Source organism: Thalassophryne amazonica, chromosome 9, assembly GCF_902500255.1.
Source record: "Thalassophryne amazonica chromosome 9, fThaAma1.1, whole genome shotgun sequence".
In the NCBI taxonomy this organism is placed as follows: Eukaryota; Metazoa; Chordata; class Actinopteri; order Batrachoidiformes; family Batrachoididae; genus Thalassophryne; species Thalassophryne amazonica.
In genome coordinates, this window is record NC_047111.1 from 57755467 (window position 1) to 57775271 (window position 19805).

General features: G+C 46.2%; 1 protein-coding gene and 1 long non-coding RNA gene across 2 annotated transcripts in view; one reads left to right on the forward strand and one right to left on the reverse strand.

The window, feature by feature from the left end:
• The window catches only part of LOC117517176 (actin-binding LIM protein 3-like), a 276212-nt gene that overhangs the window by 73506 nt on the left and 182901 nt on the right, over window positions 1-19805 (reverse strand). The window lies entirely within an intron of this gene.
• Window positions 7738-17601, forward strand: LOC117517177. Its single transcript, XR_004562672.1, has 3 exons — window positions 7738-7747; window positions 8422-8431; window positions 17459-17601. It is a non-coding gene; the product is annotated as an uncharacterized LOC117517177 (long non-coding RNA).

Genomic DNA, 19805 nt, shown 5'->3' on the forward strand with positions numbered 1-19805 from the left:
AGTTTCTTCTGAAACCAGCTCTCCTCTGTTTACAGAGAATAGAGCTGGTTTCTTCTGGACCCAGCTCTCCTTTATTTACAGAGGACAGAACTGCGCATCTGCTATAAAACATTTAACAGGTACGTACTCAACTGATTTTAGACTTCATAAATGTTTGTAACTGTTAAACTTTGTTTCCTGCATCTCCAAAAATATGTTAGTGGTCTAAAAATGATCAGACCAAAACTTATAGGAAGATAACTGGTCCGATAATGGTGTCAAAGATATCTGAAAAGCTAATCCGATAATGAAAACATTATCTTTGATAATTAGCAGTTAGTAGATTCACGGAACTGTGCCCACCACTGCAGGTTTTACACCAAATGCCCTTCCTGACACAACTCCACATCACATGGAGAAAGGGCAGGGGTGGTCTTGAACCAGGAACCTTCTGCTAACAAGCGCACTGACTGCCTCGGTTGCCACACTGTCCCAACTCTCAAATTTAATGCACCTAAAACAATGTGAGACGTGCAAAAACAGAAGCAATGAATACTTTTTCATAGTATCTTGGGATAAACGGCTGGGTTCATCTAGACTCAACATAACTGCCAAACCTTTTCCATCAAATCATCAGTTAAATGTAACTGTTTCTGCAGCGTGAAGGTCATGCAGTACCACATTGTCTCAAGGTCCAGTGAAATTCTACAAATGATGAGGAAGAAAATGACTGACGTACATTAGATTGGGAGGGGTTATAGTTCAATTTATTATTTTTGTATTTATTACGGTTTCTGGTTCCGGAGCACAGGTTTCTGGTTCCGGAGCACAGCGGTGTTCTGCTGTATCTGTTAGCTGTTTGAACTGAGCTGTTTGAGTTCTTTGAATTAACAGTCTTTTTCAAGACTTTTTTACTTTTTTTTTTTTTTTTTACTTTTTCACCGTGCTCCAACGCCTAAAGAAGACCTCTAACGGTCGAAGCATCGCGACGGAGCTCTTTTATCAGCTAACCTTCATCAGCGTTGGCAAGCTTGCTAACGCTTTCGTTTTTATTTTTATTTTATTTTTTAGCACTGTTGTCGTGCTGCTCCACAGCCTGCCTAGTGGATTTTTATTTTATTTTAGCACTGTTGTCGTGCGTTACCTGTGCTGCTCTACAGCCTGTTCAGTGGATTTTTACTTTATTTTTTGCCACTGTTGTCGTGCGTTACCTGTGCTGCTCTACAGCCTGTTCAGTGGATTTTTATTTTATTTTTTGCCACTGTTGTCGTGTGTTACCTGTGCTGCTCTACAGCCTGTTCAGTGGATTTTTATTTTATTTTTTACCACTGTTGTCGTGCGTTACCTGTGCTGCTCTACAGCCTGTTCAGTGGATTTTTATTTTATTTTTTACCACTGTTGTTGTGCGTTACCTGTGCTGCTCTACAGCCTGTTCAGTGGATTTTTATTTTATTTTTTACCACTGTTGTCGTGTGTTACCTGTGCTGCTCCACAGCCTGTACAGTGGATTTTTATTTTATTTTTTACCACTGTTGTCGTGTGTTACCTGTGCTGCTCCGCAGCCTGTCCAGTGGATTTTTATTTTTTTTTTTTATTTTTTTTTATTTTTTTTTTTTTTTTTTAATTTATTTATTTATTTTTTTTTGCACTGTTGTCGTGCGTTACCTGTGCTGCTCCACAGCCTGTTCAGTGGATTTTTATTTTATTTTTTACCACTGTTGTCGTGTGTTACCTGTGCTGCTCCACAGCCTGTTCAGTGGATTTTTATTTATTTTTACCACTGTTGTCGTGTGTTACCTGTGCTGCTCCACAGCCTGTACAGTGGATTTTTATTTTGTTTTTTACCACTGTTGTCGTGTGTTACCTGTGCTGCTCCACAGCCTGTACAGTGGATTTTTATTTTATTTTTTACCACTGTTGTCGTGTGTTACCTGTGCTGCTCCGCAGCCTGTCCAGTGGATTTTTTTTTTTTTTTTTTTTTTTTTTTTTTTTTTTTTTTTTATTTATTTATTTTTTTTAGCACTGTTGTCGTGCGTTACCTGTGCTGCTCCACAGCCTGTCCAGTGGATTTTTATTTTATTTTTTAGCACTGTTTGTCATGCGTTACCTGTGCTGCTCCACAGCCTGTCCAGTGGATTTTATTTTATTTTTTACCACTGTTGTCGTGTGTTACCTGTGCTGCTCCACAGCCTGTCCAGTGGATTTGATTTTGATTTTATTTTTTTGGGCGCTGTTGTCGTGCGTTACCTGTGCTGCTCCACAGCCTGTCCAGTGGATTTTTATTTAGCGCTGTTGTCGTGCGTTACCTGTGCTGCTCCACAGCCTGTCTAGTGGATTTTTATTTTGTTTAGCACTGTTGTCGTGCGTTGCCTGTGCTGCTCCACAGCCTGTCCAGTGGATTTTTATTTTTATTTTATTTTTTAGCACTGTTGTTGTGCGTTACCTGTGCTGCTCCACAGCCTGTCTAGTGGATTTTTATTTGTTTAGCACTGTTGTCGTGCGTTACCTGTGCTGCTCCACAGCCTGTCTAGTGGATTTTTATTTTGTTTTAGCACTGTTGTTGTGCGTTACCTGTGCTGCTCCACAGCCTGTCTAGTGGATTTTTTATTTTGTTTTAGCACTGTTGTCGGTGCGTTACCTGTGCTGCTCCACAGCCTGTCTAGTGGATTTTATTTTGTTTTAGCACTGTTGTTGTGCGTTACCTGTGCTGCTCCACAGCCTGTCTAGTGGATTTTTATTTTGTTTTAGCACTGTTGTCGTGCGTTACCTGTGCTGCTCCACAGCCTGTCTAGTGGATTTTTATTTTATTTTTAGCACTGTTGTTGTGCGTTACCTGTGCTGCTCCACAGCCTGTCCAGTGGATTTTTATTTTTATTTATTTTATTTTTTAGCACTGTTGGTGTGCGTTACCTGTGCTGCTCCACAGCCTGTCTAGTGGATTTTTATTTTATTTAGCACTGTTGTCGTGCGTTACCTGTGCTGCTCCACAGCCTGTCTAGTTGATTTTTATTTTATTTTAGCACTGTTGTTGTGCGTTACCTGTGCTGCTCCACAGCCTGTCTAGTGGATTTTTATTTTATTTTAGCACTGTTGTCGTGCGTTACCTGTGCTGCTCCACAGCCTGTCTAGTGGATTTTTATTTTGTTTAGCACTGTTGTCGTGCGTTGCCTGTGCTGCTCCACAGCCTGTCCAGTGGATTTTTATTTTTATTTTATTTTTTAGCACTGTTGTTGTGCGTTACCTGTGCTGCTCCACAGCCTGTCTAGTGTCGGATTCCCTGTTTGGGAATCCGCTAGCTTAGCATAGCTACTAGCTCTTAGCCGTTTTAGCATGGCGGCTTCTCCTGTCTCTCCTGCACTTTTCTGCTCTGGGTGTGAAATGTTTAGTTATTCCTCGGCCTCTTTTAGCAGTAACGGTACTTGTAATAAGTGCAGCTTATTCGTAGCTTTGGAGGCCAGGCTGGGCGAATTGGAGGCTCGGCTCCGCACCGTGGAAAATTCTACAGCTAACCAGGCCCCTGTAGTCGGTGCGGACCAAGGTAGCTTAGCCGCCGTTAGTTCCCCCCTGGCAGACCCCGTGCAGTCGGGAAGGCAGGCTGACTGGGTGACTGTGAGGAGGAAGCGTAGCCCTAAACAGAAGCCCCGTGTACACCGTCAACCCGTTCACATCTCTAACCGTTTTTCCCCACTCGACGATACACTCGCCGAGGATCAAACTCTGGTTATTGGCGACTCTGTTTTGAGAAATGTGAAGTTAGCGACACCAGCAACCATTGTCAATTGTCTTCCGGGGGCCAGAGCAGGCGACATCGAAGGACATTTGAAATTGCTGGCTAAGGCTAAGCGTAAATTTGGTAAAATTGTAATTCACGTCGGCAGTAATGACACTCGGTTACGCCAATCGGAGGTCACTAAAATTAACATTAATCGGTGTGTAACTTTGCAAAAACAATGTCGGACTCTGTTGTTTTCTCTGGGCCCCTCCCCAATCAGACCGGGAGTGACATGTTTAGCCGCATGTTCTCCTTGAATTGCTGGCTGTCTGAGTGGTGTCCAAAAAATGAGGTGGGCTTCATTGATAATTGGCAAAGCTTCTGGGGAAAACCTGGTCTTGTTAGGAGAGACGGCATCCATCCCACTTTAGAGGGAGCAGCTCTCATTTCTAGAAATCTGGCCAATTTTTTGGGATCCTCCAAACTGTGACTGTCTAGCGTTGGGACCAGGAGGCAGAGCTGTGGTCTTATACACCTCTCTGCAGCTTCTCTCCCCCTGCCATCCCCTCGTTGCCCCATCCCCATAGAGACGGTGCCTGCTCCCAGACCACCAATAACTAGCAAAAATCTATTTAAGCATAAAAATTCAAAAAGAAAAAATAATATAGCACCTTCAATTGCACCACAGACTAAAACAGTTAAATGTGGTCTATTAAACATTAGGTCTCTTTCTTCTAAGTCCCTGTTGGTAAATGATATAATAATTGATCAACGTATTGATTTATTCTGCCTAACAGAAACTTGGTTACAGCAGGATGAATATGTTAGTTTAAATGAGTCAACACCCCCGAGTCACACTAACTGTCAGAATGCTCGTAGCACGGGCCGGGGCGGAGGATTAGCAGCAATCTTCCATTCCAGCTTATTAATTAATCAAAAACCTAGACAGAGCTTTAATTCATTTGAAAGCTTGTATCTTAGTCTTGTCCATCCAAATTGGAAGTCCCAAAAACCAGTTTTATTTGTTATTATCTATCGTCCACCTGGTCGTTACTGTGAGTTTCTCTGTGAATTTTCAGACCTTTTGTCTGACTTAGTGCTTAGCTCAGATAAGATAATTATAGTGGGCGACTTTAACATCCACACAGATGCTGAGAATGACAGCCTCAACACTGCATTTAATCTATTATTAGACTCTATCGGCTTTGCTCAAAAAGTAAATGAGTCCACCCACCACTTTAATCATATTTTAGATCTTGTTCTGACTTATGGTATGGAAATAGAAGACTTAACAGTATTCCCTGAAAACTCCCTTTTGTCTGATCATTTTTTAATAACATTTACATTTACCCTGATGGACTACCCTGCAGTGGGGAATAAGTTTCATTACACTAGAAGTCTTTCAGAAAGCGCTGTAACTAGGTTTAAGGATATGATTCCTTCTTTATGTTCTCTAATGTCATATACCAACACAGAGCAGAGTAGCTACCTAAACTCTGTAAGGGAGTTAGAGTATCTTGTCAATAGTTTTACATCCTCATTGAAGACAACTTTGGATGCTGTAGCTCCTCTGAAAAAGAGAGCTTTAAATCAGAAGTGTCTGACTCCGTGGTATAACTCACAAACTCGTAGCTTAAAGCAGATAACCCGTAAGTTGGAGAGGAAATGGCGTCTCACTAATTTAGAAGATCTTCACTTAGCCTGGAAAAAGAGTTTGTTGCTCTATAAGAAAGCCCTTCGTGAAGCTAGGACATCTTTCTACTCATCACTAATTGAAGAAAATAAGAACAACCCCAGGTTTCTTTTCAGCACTGTAGCCAGGCTGACAAAGAGTCAGAGCTCTATTGAGCTGAGTATTCCATTAACTTTAACTAGTAATGACTTCATGACTTTCTTTGCTAACAAAATTTTGACTATTAGAGAAAAAATTACTCATAACCATCCCAAAGATGTATCGTTATCTTTGGCTGCTTTCAGTGATGCCGGTATTTGGTTAGACTCTTTCTCTCCGATTGTTCTGTCTGAGTTATTTTCATTAGTTACTTCATCCAAACCATCAACATGCTTATTAGACCCCATTCCTGCCAGGCTGCTCAAGGAAGTCCTACCATTATTTAATGCTTCAATCTTAAATATGATCAATCTATCTTTGTTAGTTGGTTATGTACCACAGGCCTTTAAGGTGGCAGTAATTAAACCATTACTTAAAAAGCCATCACTTGACCCAGCTATCTTAGCTAATTATAGGCCAATCTCCAACCTTCCTTTTCTCTCAAAGATTCTTGAGAGGGTAGTTGTAAAACAGCTAACTGATCACCTGCAGAGGAATGGTCTATTTGAAGAGTTTCAGTCAGGTTTTAGAATTCATCATAGTACAGAAACAGCATTAGTGAAGGTTACAAATGATCTTCTTATGGCTTCGGACAGTGGACTTATCTCTGTGCTTGTTCTGTTGGACCTCAGTGCTGCTTTTGATACTGTTGACCATAAAATTTTATTACAGAGATTAGAGCATGTCATAGGTATTAAAGGCATTGCGCTGCGGTGGTTTGAATCATATTTGTCTAATAGATTACAGTTTGTTCATGTAAATGGGGAATCTTCTTCACAGACTAAAGTTAATTATGGAGTTCCACAAGGTTCTGTGCTAGGACCAATTTTATTCACTTTATACATGCTTCCCTTGGGCAGTATTATTAGACGGTATTGCTTAAATTTTCATTGTTACGCAGATGATACCCAGCTTTATCTATCCATGAAGCCAGAGGATACTCACCAATTAGCTAAACTGCAGGATTGTCTTACAGACATAAAGACATGGATGACCTCTAATTTCCTGCTTTTAAACTCAGATAAAACTGAAGTTATTGTACTTGGCCCCACAAATCTTAGAAGCATGGTGTCTAACCAGATCGTTACTCTGGATGGCATTTCCCTGATCTCTGGTAATACTGTGAGAAATCTTGGAGTTATTTTTGATCAGGATATGTCATTCAAAGCGCATATTAAACAAATATGTAGGACTGCCTTTTTGCATTTACGCAATATCTCTAAAATCAGAAAGGTCTTGTCTCAGAGTGATGCTGAAAAACTAATTCATGCATTTGTTTCCTCTAGGCTGGACTATTGTAATTCATTATTATCAGGTTGTCCTAAAAGTTCCCTAAAAAGCCTTCAGTTGGTTCAGAATGCTGCAGCTAGAGTACTGACGGGGACTAGCAGAGAGAGCATATCTCTACCCGTGTTGGCCTCCCTTCATTGGCTTCCTGTTAATGCTAGAATAGGAATTTAAAATTCTTCTTCTTACTTATAAGGTTTTGAATAATCAGGTCCCATCTTATCTAGGACCTCATAGTACCATATTACCCCATTAGAGCGCTCGCTCTCAGACTGCGGGCTTACTTGTAGTTCCTAGGGTTTGTAAGAGTAGAATGGGAGGCAGAGCCTTCAGCTTTCAGGCTCCTCTCCTGTGGAACCAGCTCCCAATTCAGATCAGGGAGACAGATACCCTCTCTACTTTTAAGATTAGGCTTAAAACTTTCCTTTTCGCTAAGGCTTATAGTTAGGGCTGGATCGGGTGACCCTGGACCATCCCTTGGTTATGTTGCTTTAGACGTAGACTGTGTTTCATATTATTGTATGGCCTTGCCTGCAATGTGGAGCGCCTTGGGGCAACTGTTTTGTTGTGATTTGCGCTAACAAGAACAAAGTTGATTGATTGATTGATTTATTGAATTTAAGGCTGTAAGGCTTTAAAGAACCACAGTAAAAACAATTATCTGGAAATACTGGTACAATAATAAATTTTCCCACAAGTGGCCACCTGGTCAAAATTTCACCAAGCAATTTACCCAAGAAGTCACAAAATAACCAATTAGATCATCTAAGATCCTGCAGGATTCTCTTGCTTCAACAGATCCTGCTTTTAAAAGCTCAATAAGCAACAGAATGTTGTGTGGGGCCGCTGAAGAGGAGGTATGCTGGCCCACTACCACCAGAGGGCGCCCTGCTTGGAGTGCGGGCTCCAAGCACAAGAGGGCGCCAGACCCAGAGGAAGTGACAGCTGTCACTCATTACTCCAGCTGTCACTCATCTACACACCCCATATAAGCCGACTGCAACTCCACCTCCCCGCCGAGAAATCGAACTACCAGAACCAGGTAATTTCTCTGCTGACTTTAAACTGTGACTTACGTTCTGTTTGCAGCCGTATTCCTGTGAAGACCCAGAAGAGGGACAAACAGGAGCTGCACGAGTGTGTGTGATTTGGAGGTGGAGGTGCCTCCCACCTAACGTATCTGGACTATATATTACTGAGGTGTGCGGAGCCTCACACTCACACATCATATTCTGCTTTCTGCCAGCAGTACCAGGGTCGACAGTCGAAGACAGAGGCCACCTGGGGACTCGGTACGTTGGCGGCTCCGGTGTTTCTTCAGGGCCGTTGGTGGTGGAAGCCGTGTGGGGACGCGGCTTCTCTCTCCGTCGGGCGTCTTCTATCTTCGAGCCTGCCCACACTTCACCTGGTGTTTTATTGACTGTGAGATTAAGACACGTTTCGTGTGTAATATCACAAACATTAAAATTGTTCCTTTTGGCTTACTCTTTGTCCTTCAGTTGCGCCCCCTGTTGGGTCCGTGCTATGACACCTTCCACAACAGGATTGTCCTCGCCATCGTCATGGACTCCGAGGGGCGTCACTCCAGCTTGAACGGCCAATGGAAGACCAGGAGCGCAGGCGTCAGCGGGAGGCGGGTTGAGTGAGCTGCAGCAGATCTTAACCGCCTTCAAGGCCGGTTAGATTAGTGACCGAGCAGAGTGTCCTCCTTAATCGGAGGGTGTAGGCTCTCACCGCCAGGTGGGAAGCGCGCGATCAGGGCGCTGCTGCAGCCACTCCTCTGGCTTGTCCTGGGCCCTGTAATCAGACGTTCCACTGGTCGTTCAACAACCCCCCCACCGTCCCCTGAAGCATACATAAGCCCCCTCCGGAACCATACGGGGGCTGTGTCGAGACGTGCGCGAGACTTCCTCATGCAGGTGTTCGCTCGTCTTTTCACAGCGCCCCGTCATGTACGACCATCTCAGACGCTAGCCGGGTAGGCTTATGTTATTAATTTGCTTCGAGGAGAGGCACGCGCATGGGCTACGGTCTTTGGGAGCAGAATTCACGGCTCCTAACGTCTTTATGCTGGGTTTTGTACGGGAAGTTCAACAAGTGTTTGATCATCCCAACAGAGGCGAGGCCGCTTCGAACGTGCTGCTGTCGATGAAGACAGGGGCGTCGTAGCGCAGCCGAGTATGCAGTTCGGCTTCCGCATCGCAGCAGCGAGGTCCGGCTGGAATAACGTTGCGCTCCGCGCCGCCTTTGTAATGGACTGGTCCCCGTCCTCAAGGAGCACCTACTGGCCAAGGAGAACCGGGGAAGTTGACGGGCTGATCGATTTGGTTATACTTTAGACAACCGTTTAAAGCGAGCATGCGTCGGGAGCAGCCGGAGGCATGACCGGCACTAGTCGGTCCCTCCCCCTTCCGGTTCCGACAAGGGGACGTCGTCCCCACGCTTCAACTGCCAGAGAGCTCCGTGTGGCTACAGCTCCCCCTGCTGAGGAGGGCTAGGGACACAGTGAGGGGCTAAATTAAAATCAAACATCAGACAAAGGAGGCTGGCCCACGGGGAGTGTTTCGTCTGCGGCTCTTGCGAGCACATGCAGAGGGACTGCCCTAAAACGGTCAAACAACAACACCCGTCCTTAGAAACTGGGCTAAGGGTGGGTCATAACACGCACGCGGGAAAACCCCGCAAATCTGCACGACTCCCAGTAACAATCCTTTGTGGGATTTAACCTTCATGCCCCAGCACTGATAGACACAGGGTCTGAAGGGGATCTGCTGACAGCAGATGGTAAAGGAAGTAGGGCTCCCTCTGGTGGCTCTGCCGTCACCATTGCAGGTGCGAGCACTAGATGGCACCCTGCTTCCATTAATCACACATCAGACACAACCAGTGACTTTGGTTGTGTCTGGGAATCACAGGGAGGGATATAGTGTTCCATGTAACACCTTCTACCTCCCGAGTGATTTTGGGCTTTCCATGGATGGTGAAGCACAATCCCCGGATTGATTGGCCGTCTGGGGTTGTGACGCAGTGGAGCGAAACCTGCCACCGGGAGTGCTTAGGATCCTCGGTTCCTCCCGGCACTACGGCTGATGAGGGGTAAAGTTCCCCCCAATCTAGTCGGCGGTGCCAAAGGAGTACTACGATCTGGCTGACGTTTTCAGCAAAGATCTGGCACTCACTCTTCCCCGCACCGGACCGTATGATTGTGCCATCCGATTTGGTCCCGGCGCTGAGTACCCGTCCAGCAGGCTGTACAACCTCTCACGTCCGGAACGCGAAGCAATGGAGACCTACTCCGGGTACTCCTTAGCTGCCGGCTGATCCGGAACTCCCACCTCCCCGATGGGTGGCTGGTTTCTTTTTTGTGGGCAAGAAAGACGGCGGACTCCGTCCATGCATCGATTACAGAGGGCTGAACGAGATCACGGTTCGCAACCGATACCCGTTACCTCTGTTATATTCAGTGTTTCACCTCCCCTGCATGGAGCCCAAATTTTCACAAAATTGGATCTTAGAAACGCGTACCACCTGGTTCGGATCCGAAGGGAGACGAATGGAAGACGGCATTCAACACCCCGTTAGGTCATTTTGAGTACCAGGTCATGCCGTTCGGCCTCACTAACGCCCCCGCGACGTTCCAAGCTTTGGTTAACGACGTCTTGCGGACTTCCTCATCGGTTCGTCTTCGTATATCTGGACGATACTCATCTTTTTTCCCCGGACCCTGAGACCCATGTCCAGCATGTACGTCAGGTCCTACAGCGGTTGTTGGAGAACCGGCTGTTTGTGAAGGGCGAGAAGTGCGAGTTCCACCGCACTTCTTTGTCCTTCCTGGGGTTCATCATCTCCTCCAACCCGTCGCCCCTGATCCGGCTAAGGTTGCGGCGGTGAGAGATTGGCCCCACCAACAAGCCGCAGGAAACTACAGCAGTTCCTAGGCTTTGCAAATTTCTACAGGAGGTTCATTAAGGGGTACAGTCAGTAGTTAGCCCCCTGACTGCCCTGACCTCCACCAAGGTCCCCTTCGCCTGGTCGGATCAGTGCGAAGCCGCGTTCCAGGAGTTGAAACGCCGGTTCTCGACTGCACCAGTTCTGGTGCAGCCTGATCCTGATCGCCAGTACATAGTAAGGTGGACGCCTCTGACTCAGGGATAGAGCCGTGCTGTCCCAGAGCGTGGAGGGCGGATAAAGTCCTCCAATCCTTGTGCCTTTATTCCCGCAGGTTGACCCCAGCTGAACGGAACTATGAGCGTCGGCAATCGGGAACTTCTTGCGGTGAAGGAGCTCTTGAAGAGTGGAGACACCTGCTGGAGGGGGCATCGTTGGGCCCTTCGCGGTTGTGTCAACTGACCATCGGAACCTGGAGTACATCCGGACCGCCAAACGGCTGAACCCCAGGCAGCCCGCTGGTCTCTGTTCTTCGGGCGCTTTGACTTCCGGTCACATATCGCCCCCGGGGACCAAGAACCAAAAACCAGATGCATTGTCCCGGTGCACGAAGAAGAGCAAAGCGGGCTGTCGAACCCCACCAGAGACCATCATCTCCCGAGTCCACTGTCGGGGCCGCCCTCACCTGGGACGTGGAGGAGACCGTCCGGGAGGCCCTGACAAGGAGCCCGGACCCGGGGACTGGCCTCCAAGAACAGACTGTACGTCCACCGAGGCAAGAGCTGCCGTATTGGACTTCTGTCACGGGTCCAAGCTCTCCTGTCATCCCGGAGTGCGTAGACCGTGGCAGTAGTCCGCATCGCTTCTGGTGGGCCGTCCCTGGAAACCGACGTCCGGGACTACGTCCAGGCCTGTACCATCTGCGCCAGGGTGCAAGGCAGACCATCGGAGTACGACGGGACCGCTCAAACCCCTGCCAGTGCCTCATCGCCCCTGGTCTCACATCGCCTGGACTTCATCACGGGCCTCCGCCGTCCCAGGGCAACACCATTATTCTCACTATAGTGGACCGGTTTCTCCAAGGGCGGCCCACTTCGTGAGCCCTCACCGAGAGCTCCCGACAGCCCAGGAGACGCAGACCTCCTGGTCCACCACGTCATGCGGCTGCATGGGATACCATCGACATTGTATCAGATCGTGGTCCCCAGTTTCTCTTCGCAGGTGTGGAGGAGTTTCTGTAAGGAGCTGGGGGCCACCATAAGTCTCTCTCCGGGTACCACCCCCAGACCAACGGTCCAGGCAGAGCGGGCTAACCAGGAGTTTGGAACAGGCCCTTCGCTGCGTCACCCCTCCGCCGCACGCCGGCGGCCTGGAGTCACCCATCTGGCCTGGATCGAGTATGCCATAACAGCCAAGGTCTCGTCGCTACCGAGCCTCTCCCCTTTTGAGGCTGTTGGGGGTTCCAGCCCCCATTGTTGCCCGCTGGTGGAGGGAGAGGTCGGTGTGCCCTCGGTCCAGGCCCACCTCAGGAGGTGCCGCCCGGTGTGTGCGGACCGCCCGCTCTGCCCTGTTAAAGGCCCGGACGAGGGCCAAGACCCATGCGGACCGCCGACGTTACCCGGCCCCCCACGTACCAGCCCGGGCAGGAGGTGTGGCTGTCAACAAAGGACATCCCCCTCTGTGTGACTCACCCAATTAAAGGACAGGTACATCGGACCATTCCCCATCCTCAAGATCATCAACCCGGCCGCAGTGAAGCTCCGACTCCCGGCTTCACTGCGGATCCACCCTGTCTTCCACGTGTCCCGTATTAAGCCACACCACACCTCGCCCCTCTGTGCACCTGGACCTACGCCGCCTCCTGCCCGGCTCATCGACGGGGAGCCTGCTTGGACGGTCCGCAGGCTCCTGGACGTCCGTCGTAAGGGCCGTGGGTTCCAATATCTGGTGGACTGGGAGGGGTATGGACCTGAAGAACGCTCCCTGGGTGAAGAGGAGCTTCATCCTGGACCCGGCCCTCCTGGCCGATTTCTACAGAACGACACCCCGGACAAGCCTGGTCGTAGCGCCAGGAGGCGCCCGTTAGGGGGGGGGTCCTGTTGTTGTGGGCCGCTGAAGAGGAGGTACTGCTGGGCCCACTACCACCAGAGGGGCGCCCTGCTTGAGTGCGGCTCCAAGCACAAGAGTGCGCCAGACCCAGAGGAAGTGACAGCTGTCACTCATTACTCCATCTGTCACTCATCTACACCACCATAGCATAGAAGCCGACTGCAACTCCACCTCCCCGCGAGAGAATCGACTACCAGAACCAAGGTAATTTCTCTGCTGACTTAATACTGTGACTTACGTCGGTTTTGCAGCCGTATTCCTGTAAGACCCAGAAGAGGGACAAACAGGAGCTGCACGAGTGTGTGTGATTTGGAGGTGGAGGTGGCTCCCCCTAACGGTATCTGGACTATATATTACTGAGTGTGCGGACTCACACTCACACATCATATTTCTGCTTTCTGCCAGCAGTACCAGGGTCGACAGTCGAAGACAGAGGCCACCTGGGGACTCGGGACTGGCGGCTCCGGTGTTCTTCAGGCCGTTGGTGGTGGAAGCCGTGTGGGACGCGGCTTCTCTCTCGTCGGGCGTCTTCTATCTTCGAGCCTGCCCACACTTCACCTGGTGTTTATTGACTGTGAGATTAAGACACGTTTCGTTGTGTAATATCACAACATTAAATTGTTACCTTTTGGCTTACTCTTCCGTTCATTTGCGCCCCCTGTTGTGGGTCCGTGCTACGACACCTTCACAACACAGAAACAGGAGCCAATGGAAAAACAGTGGCATCAATCTGGGCAGAGGCTTAGAGTCATTTTCTCTGATTAATTTCCTTTCAGAAGTGCTCAGAATTCAGAAGTGCTCAGCAACAGCAAACCCACATTTCAAAGTGACAAGCATGTTAAGTGAGCTTTAAAACTGTCAAAACTAATTTCATTAAAATGAGTTGTTTTCCTGTATATCAGCTCTGGGCTTCAAATGTGAACTTGATCTTTGGTCTTGAAAGCACGATGAAATCACCTCTTCCCATTCATAGGCCCAGTCTACATGCCAACTTTGATTGAGTAAACTGATTAGTAACAGATTGAAACAATTTGTCCAGTGGCAAAAACTGCCTAATCTGTCAGTCTCCAGAAGATTTGGGGCTCTGATAGGAATGAGTGTAATAATCACTGAATGCTGCTGCGCAGTGGTTCTGGACACAAACAGAAGACAAACATAATGCATGAGTAAAACTATCAGATGTCCACTGACAAGCTAATGAACACGTACAGATACAAAATGGCAAACAAAACATGCAACCACCAATGGAAGCTTTCCGTCTGATATCCGCTCAAAGATTTGAACACGCATAAAACTTTCCAATGGACTTGCCAGACATCAGATGAAACACATTTAACAAATGAGAAAAGAACTTGTTCAGAACAAAAAAGACATGAACAGAATAAAAATTTTGTATCTGTGACTCATGACTTTTCCTCAGGCCGTGATAGGGACTTTGGACTTAAAACTGCAATGGAATAAGTATTGATGAGTAACGGTTTGAAATAATTTGTCCTGTGGTAAACATCACATAATTCATCTGTCTCTGGTGGATTTTGGGCCTTGATAGATGGATGACATCACACTTCAACTGGCAACACAAAGATTCGCATTCAGTAGAATTATTTTCCCGTTTTCAAGACATATATGCACACTGGTGGAGCCGGATTTGATTTGCAGAGGTCCAAATGCAAATGATATCATACTTCCTCAGTACATTTGTGCGCTGTCCACTAATTTCTCACAGAATGATACAGTTGTGAGTTTAGTTCTTTTGTATGCCAATTCAGTGTTTTGACAATAAAGGGTTAATTACAGTACATATTTTTCAGACTTCTCCTAAAACATTATTTTCTTAATTATTTGGCTCTGGGGGACACACTGTGTGAGTTAAAAGTAAAAATTTACCCGTCAAGGTATCTGGCAGAGAACATTCCTGAAAAAAGCACCAAAAAGGGCCAAAAATGCTGTTTTGAGGGGTCCAAGTGGACCCTTAAGACAACTTTAAACCCCTGAATGGTCAATGGTTGTCTTATTATTCCCAACTTATTCCCAACAAAGAACTACCACCAATTTGATTCAAAACATGATTCCTTGATCACTGGATCATATTCTTGAAGACCCATGGCGGTGCGATTTTTGTGGGTGTTTTGACATTGAAAGGGTTAAAAACGGCATGATGTGCACAATTTTTGTAAAGTACAACTTCAGTTCTGAAAACTACATATTCAGATGAAAACTTTGGTGCAAATTTCATCTCGTTATACCTCCGGTAGGGTATGGTGCATTTTTTTTTCTGGCCTCTTTTGCTCCTCTAATACAGCACACTTTGCACAAGGAGATGCTGGATGAGAGAGAAATGCAGAGTAAACCTTTTCTGTGTACATGCCACAAATAGAGTCGCTTGAGGTATGCTAAAGCATATTTGGGACAAGCCAACTTCATTTTGGAATAAGGTGCTGTGGACTGATCAAACTAACATTGAGTTATTTGGATAACAAGGGGCGGTATGCATGGCAGAAAAAGATCACAGCATTGTAAGAAAACGTTGCCACCTACAGTAAAATTGTGAGGTGGTTCCATCATGCTGTGTGGCTGTGTGGCCAGTGCAGGTACTGGGAATCTTGTTAAAGTTGAAGGTCACATGGATTCCAGTCAATATCAGCAGATTCTTGAGAAACAGTGTTCATGAATCAGTGACAAAGTTGAAGTTGCGCCGGGGCTGGATCTTTCAACAAGACAACGACCCTAAACACTGCTCAACATCTACTCAGGCATTCATGCAGAGGAACAAGTACAATGTTCTGGAATGGCCATCTCAGTCCCCAGACCTGAATATCATTGAAAATCTGTGGTGTGATTTTTAAGTGGGCTGTCCATGCTCTGAAACCAACAAACCTGAGATATTGTAAAGAAGAATGGTCCAAAATACTTCAACCAGAATCCAGACTCTCACTGGAAGCTATAGGAAGCATTTAGAGGCTGTTATTTATGCCAAAGGAGGATCTACTAAATATTGATGTATTTTTTTTCTGCTGGGGTGCCCCAAATTTATGCACCTGCCTAATTTCGTTTAAAGAATTATTGCACACTTTTCTGTAAATCCTGTAAACTTCATTTCACTTCTCAAATATCACTGTGTTTGTCTGCTATGTGATATATTTAACTGAAATTGCTGAACCAAACAACCAATGATTTATAAAGGAAAATCATGGAAATCATCAGGGGTGCCCAAACCTTTACACACAACTGTACCAACTGTGAAATTGTTACATGTTGCATGTTTGTTTACTCATTCATGCCTCCAACTACTTTCCAACAGTCACATGCACAGTGAGATACTACCCTAAGTCACACAAAGACAAACAAGTATGTTTCATTACTCTACATGCCAAGGGAATTGCACAGGATTGTACTGAGTTGTGTTTGTGGCTGTGTCAAAATAACTTACAAGCGGGTGAGCATATTTTCACCAAATTTGGTAGGCTTACTCTTTGAGTGAAGACATCCAGAAGATTAAATTTTGGAGCAGATTGGTTAAAGGTCAAGGCTGCCAAAAAGTAATCTGCAAATCACATTTTTGAGGATATCTCTACAACTAACAGCTCTAGACAAGTGATCCAAAGCTTCTATCAATGATCATCAATCAGTTGTTATTGTATGGTATAAGTGGCATCATTATAACATCCATAAAATGTCATTAAATAGCATCACTTCAGTCTGAAAAACACATTATTATGTTCATGCAGAAAAATTACAGCACTGTGAGGAAGTGACTCACCTTGCCTCCTATAGATGGGGGATTTCCTGTAGATGTTGGTTTCCTCAGATGCTGGAGGAAATGAGAAAAAGAGGAGATCATTCTTAATTAGCTATATACATGTTCGCATCCTGAACCATAAACCTGACAAAACATATAATCAATTGCTGTAGATGAGGTGGAGCCTGCCTGACCTAGAGAAAGATGAATTAACACAGATTTACTGGTTTACAAATTTATAGCAGATGGTGCAGGAGGAAGCAAGGAAAGTGGGAAAAGGAAATGACAAAGGTGGTGCTGAATGGATTCTGAAGGTGCAGCCATTCCCTCGTCAGTTATTCAACCTTCATAACAATCAAGTTTAAAATTGGTTTGTTCACACAACAAAGTACAAAAAATGTAAAACTTAGCAGTTTTACTCCCACTGGTCCATCCCAGAGTAAATCTGTATGCATCCCTGGAATCGTGAGACACTTTGGATGAAGCATCCACCAAATACATTTTTGCTCAGAAAAGGGAAATATTGTTGCAGGGTTGCTAACAGCTTCAGGAAAAAGAAAGAGAGAGAGATAAAGAGCAAGTGAGCGAGCGAGAGAGAGAGAGACAGAGAGAGAGAAAACATTTAGTAAGGAATGTACTGCATATAGGAGAGGGAATGTTTGAAAAAAAAAACAAGTGCAGAGCTCGCACTGCTAAATAAAGGTTTTTCCAAGTGAAATGAACAAAGAGAGAAACATTCAGGGAGAGAAAACCGGTAAAATTTCCTGTATATCATTTTGTAAATTGTGTCCGTAGTATGGCCCCCAATTTTCAATTTCAATTTCAATTTATTTTCATTTATATAGCGCCAAATCACAACAGAGTTGTCTCAAGGCACTTCACACAAGTAAGGTCTAAACTTACTAACCCCCAGAGCTTCAGTGGAGGGGAAAAACTCCTCTGAGGAAGAAGAACCTCAAGCAGACCAGACTCAAAGGGGTGACCATCTGCTTGGGCCATGCTACAGACACAAATTACAGAACAATCACAAAACAAATATACAGGAAATGTTCCCGGTACACACCCAGCTCTGGATGGAGCTGCACCGTAAACAGAGAGAAAAACAGAATCAGCATTAGAAAGACAGTAAAAATACAGTATAATAAAAATACAGTATAATTTGTCAGCATTAAACAACAAGAAAAACAAGAAATACTAATGTGATCGCCAGCCACTAGCCCTAAGCTTCACTAAAAGACCCAGAATTTAGGTAAAGTTGAGGCCGCGGCATGCTCCTACTACTACTACATTCAATTTATATTTGTCATCTGCTGTGGTTGTCCCAGGTTCTGGGGTAGGCAGCAGGCAGCTATGTCAGTCCTCACACAATCAGCCCATGTCTTCCGAGGTCTGCCACGCCCTCGGCGACCCGGGAATCTCCATAAGCATGACAGAGTTGATGCACGATGACGCCCATTTCACATGCCCATACCATCTTAGCCGCCAGGTACGCATCGCTGCAGAAACCTCCTCAACCCCCAGCTTTGCATGGAGTGCAGAAGAGGAGACATCATCCTGTGGTTTTTACGCCGCAGATCCATCGTATCATGGATCTGTCATTGCGGCGGAGCCGCTGAAGGTCTGCAGCAGTTGGTGCCCAGGTTTCGCGACCATGCAGCAAAGCAGAGCGAACACAGTTGAGAATATCTTCCCTCAGGTCTTTAGCAAGATGTGTTTGGACGTAAGAATAAAAAAGGAGTTCTGAACTTTCCCCATGCTGAAGTGCATCGGCGATGATGACGAGCTTGCAACCATCTCCAGCACATAGCACATCACCTAGATAGCAGAAGCTGGGATCCATATGGAGCATGGTCCCATCCAACATCGACCTGACTAACTGGTCTCCCTCAATTGGGCGAGCTTCACCATGACATCTCAGACACACATAGTCAGGTTGGCGACAGTCTGCCAGTGATTTTACGTGCAGCTCTTGTGCACCCAGAGCTTGCACTGTGAGAAAACAATGGAGTTTTCACCTACGCCACTACGGCAGACGGTGCAGGGAAACTTACCTGAGTCTTTGAGGACTTCCATTACAAGGCCAGAGACCCTAATCTTAGTCTTCTTCATATTGACTCTGAGACCCTTGCGTTCCATGTTCTCCTGCCAGGCTTTCAGCACTCATCTAGGGAGTCTGCAATGACCACCACGTCGTCGACATAGAGGAGTTCCCAAGGGGCGCCAGTGCGGAACTCGCGCAACAGCGCTTCCAGCACTATGATGAATCGCAGTGGTCTGAGAACAGAGCCTGGTGAACTCCAACCCAATTCCAAACTCTTCACTGTACTGGCATTGACTCGTACTCGACTTCTGGTGTTGGCGTACATGCCCTGTATGACTCTTACCGCCCACTCCTCAACACCAAAACTCCTCAAGGCCCACCATAGAACTTTTCTTGGGACCTGGTCAAATGCCTTCTCCAGGTCGACAAATGGCAAGATAGAGTGGTTTATTGACAGCGAGGTACTTCTCTTGTAGTTGGCGCACAGTGAAGATGGCTCCATTTCCTAATAAAATACATTAAAAGAATAAAAAGTGCAGAACTATACTGTGCCAGTATGCTAGCCATACGAAAGGGGAAAATAAGTGCGTATTAAGTCTGGACTTGAAAGTCTCCACAGAATCTGACTGTTTTATAGACGTGGGGAGATCTTCCACAGAAAGGGGCATGATAAGAGAAAGCTCTATGACCCACAGACTTCTTATTCACCCTAGGGACACAAAGTAGTCCTCCACCCTGAGAACGCAAAGCCCAGGCCGGTACGTAAGGTTTAATTAGGTCAGCTAGGTAGGGGAGTGCCCAGTCCATGAACAATTTTATAGACTAGTAGCAGAACCTTAAAATCTGATCTCACTGGGACAGGAAGCCAGTGAAGGGATGCCAAATGGGTGTAATGTGGTCGAATTTTCTGCTTCGTGTCAAATGTCTTGCTGCAGCCTTTTGAACCAACTGGAGAGCCCTAATGCTGGAATGTGGTAAACCAGAAACAGAACATTGTAGTAGTCCAATCTAGAAGAGATAAACGCAATGGATTCAGGGTCTCAGCATCAGCCACAGACAGGATGGGATGAATCTTCACTATACTGCGCAGATGGAAGAAAGCAGTTCTTGTAATATTTCTAATGTGGAGGTCAAAGGTCAAGATTCCTCACTTTGTCAGTGTGATGTATGACACACAAGCCTAGGCTAAGCGTTAACTGGTCAAATTGATGCCGATGTC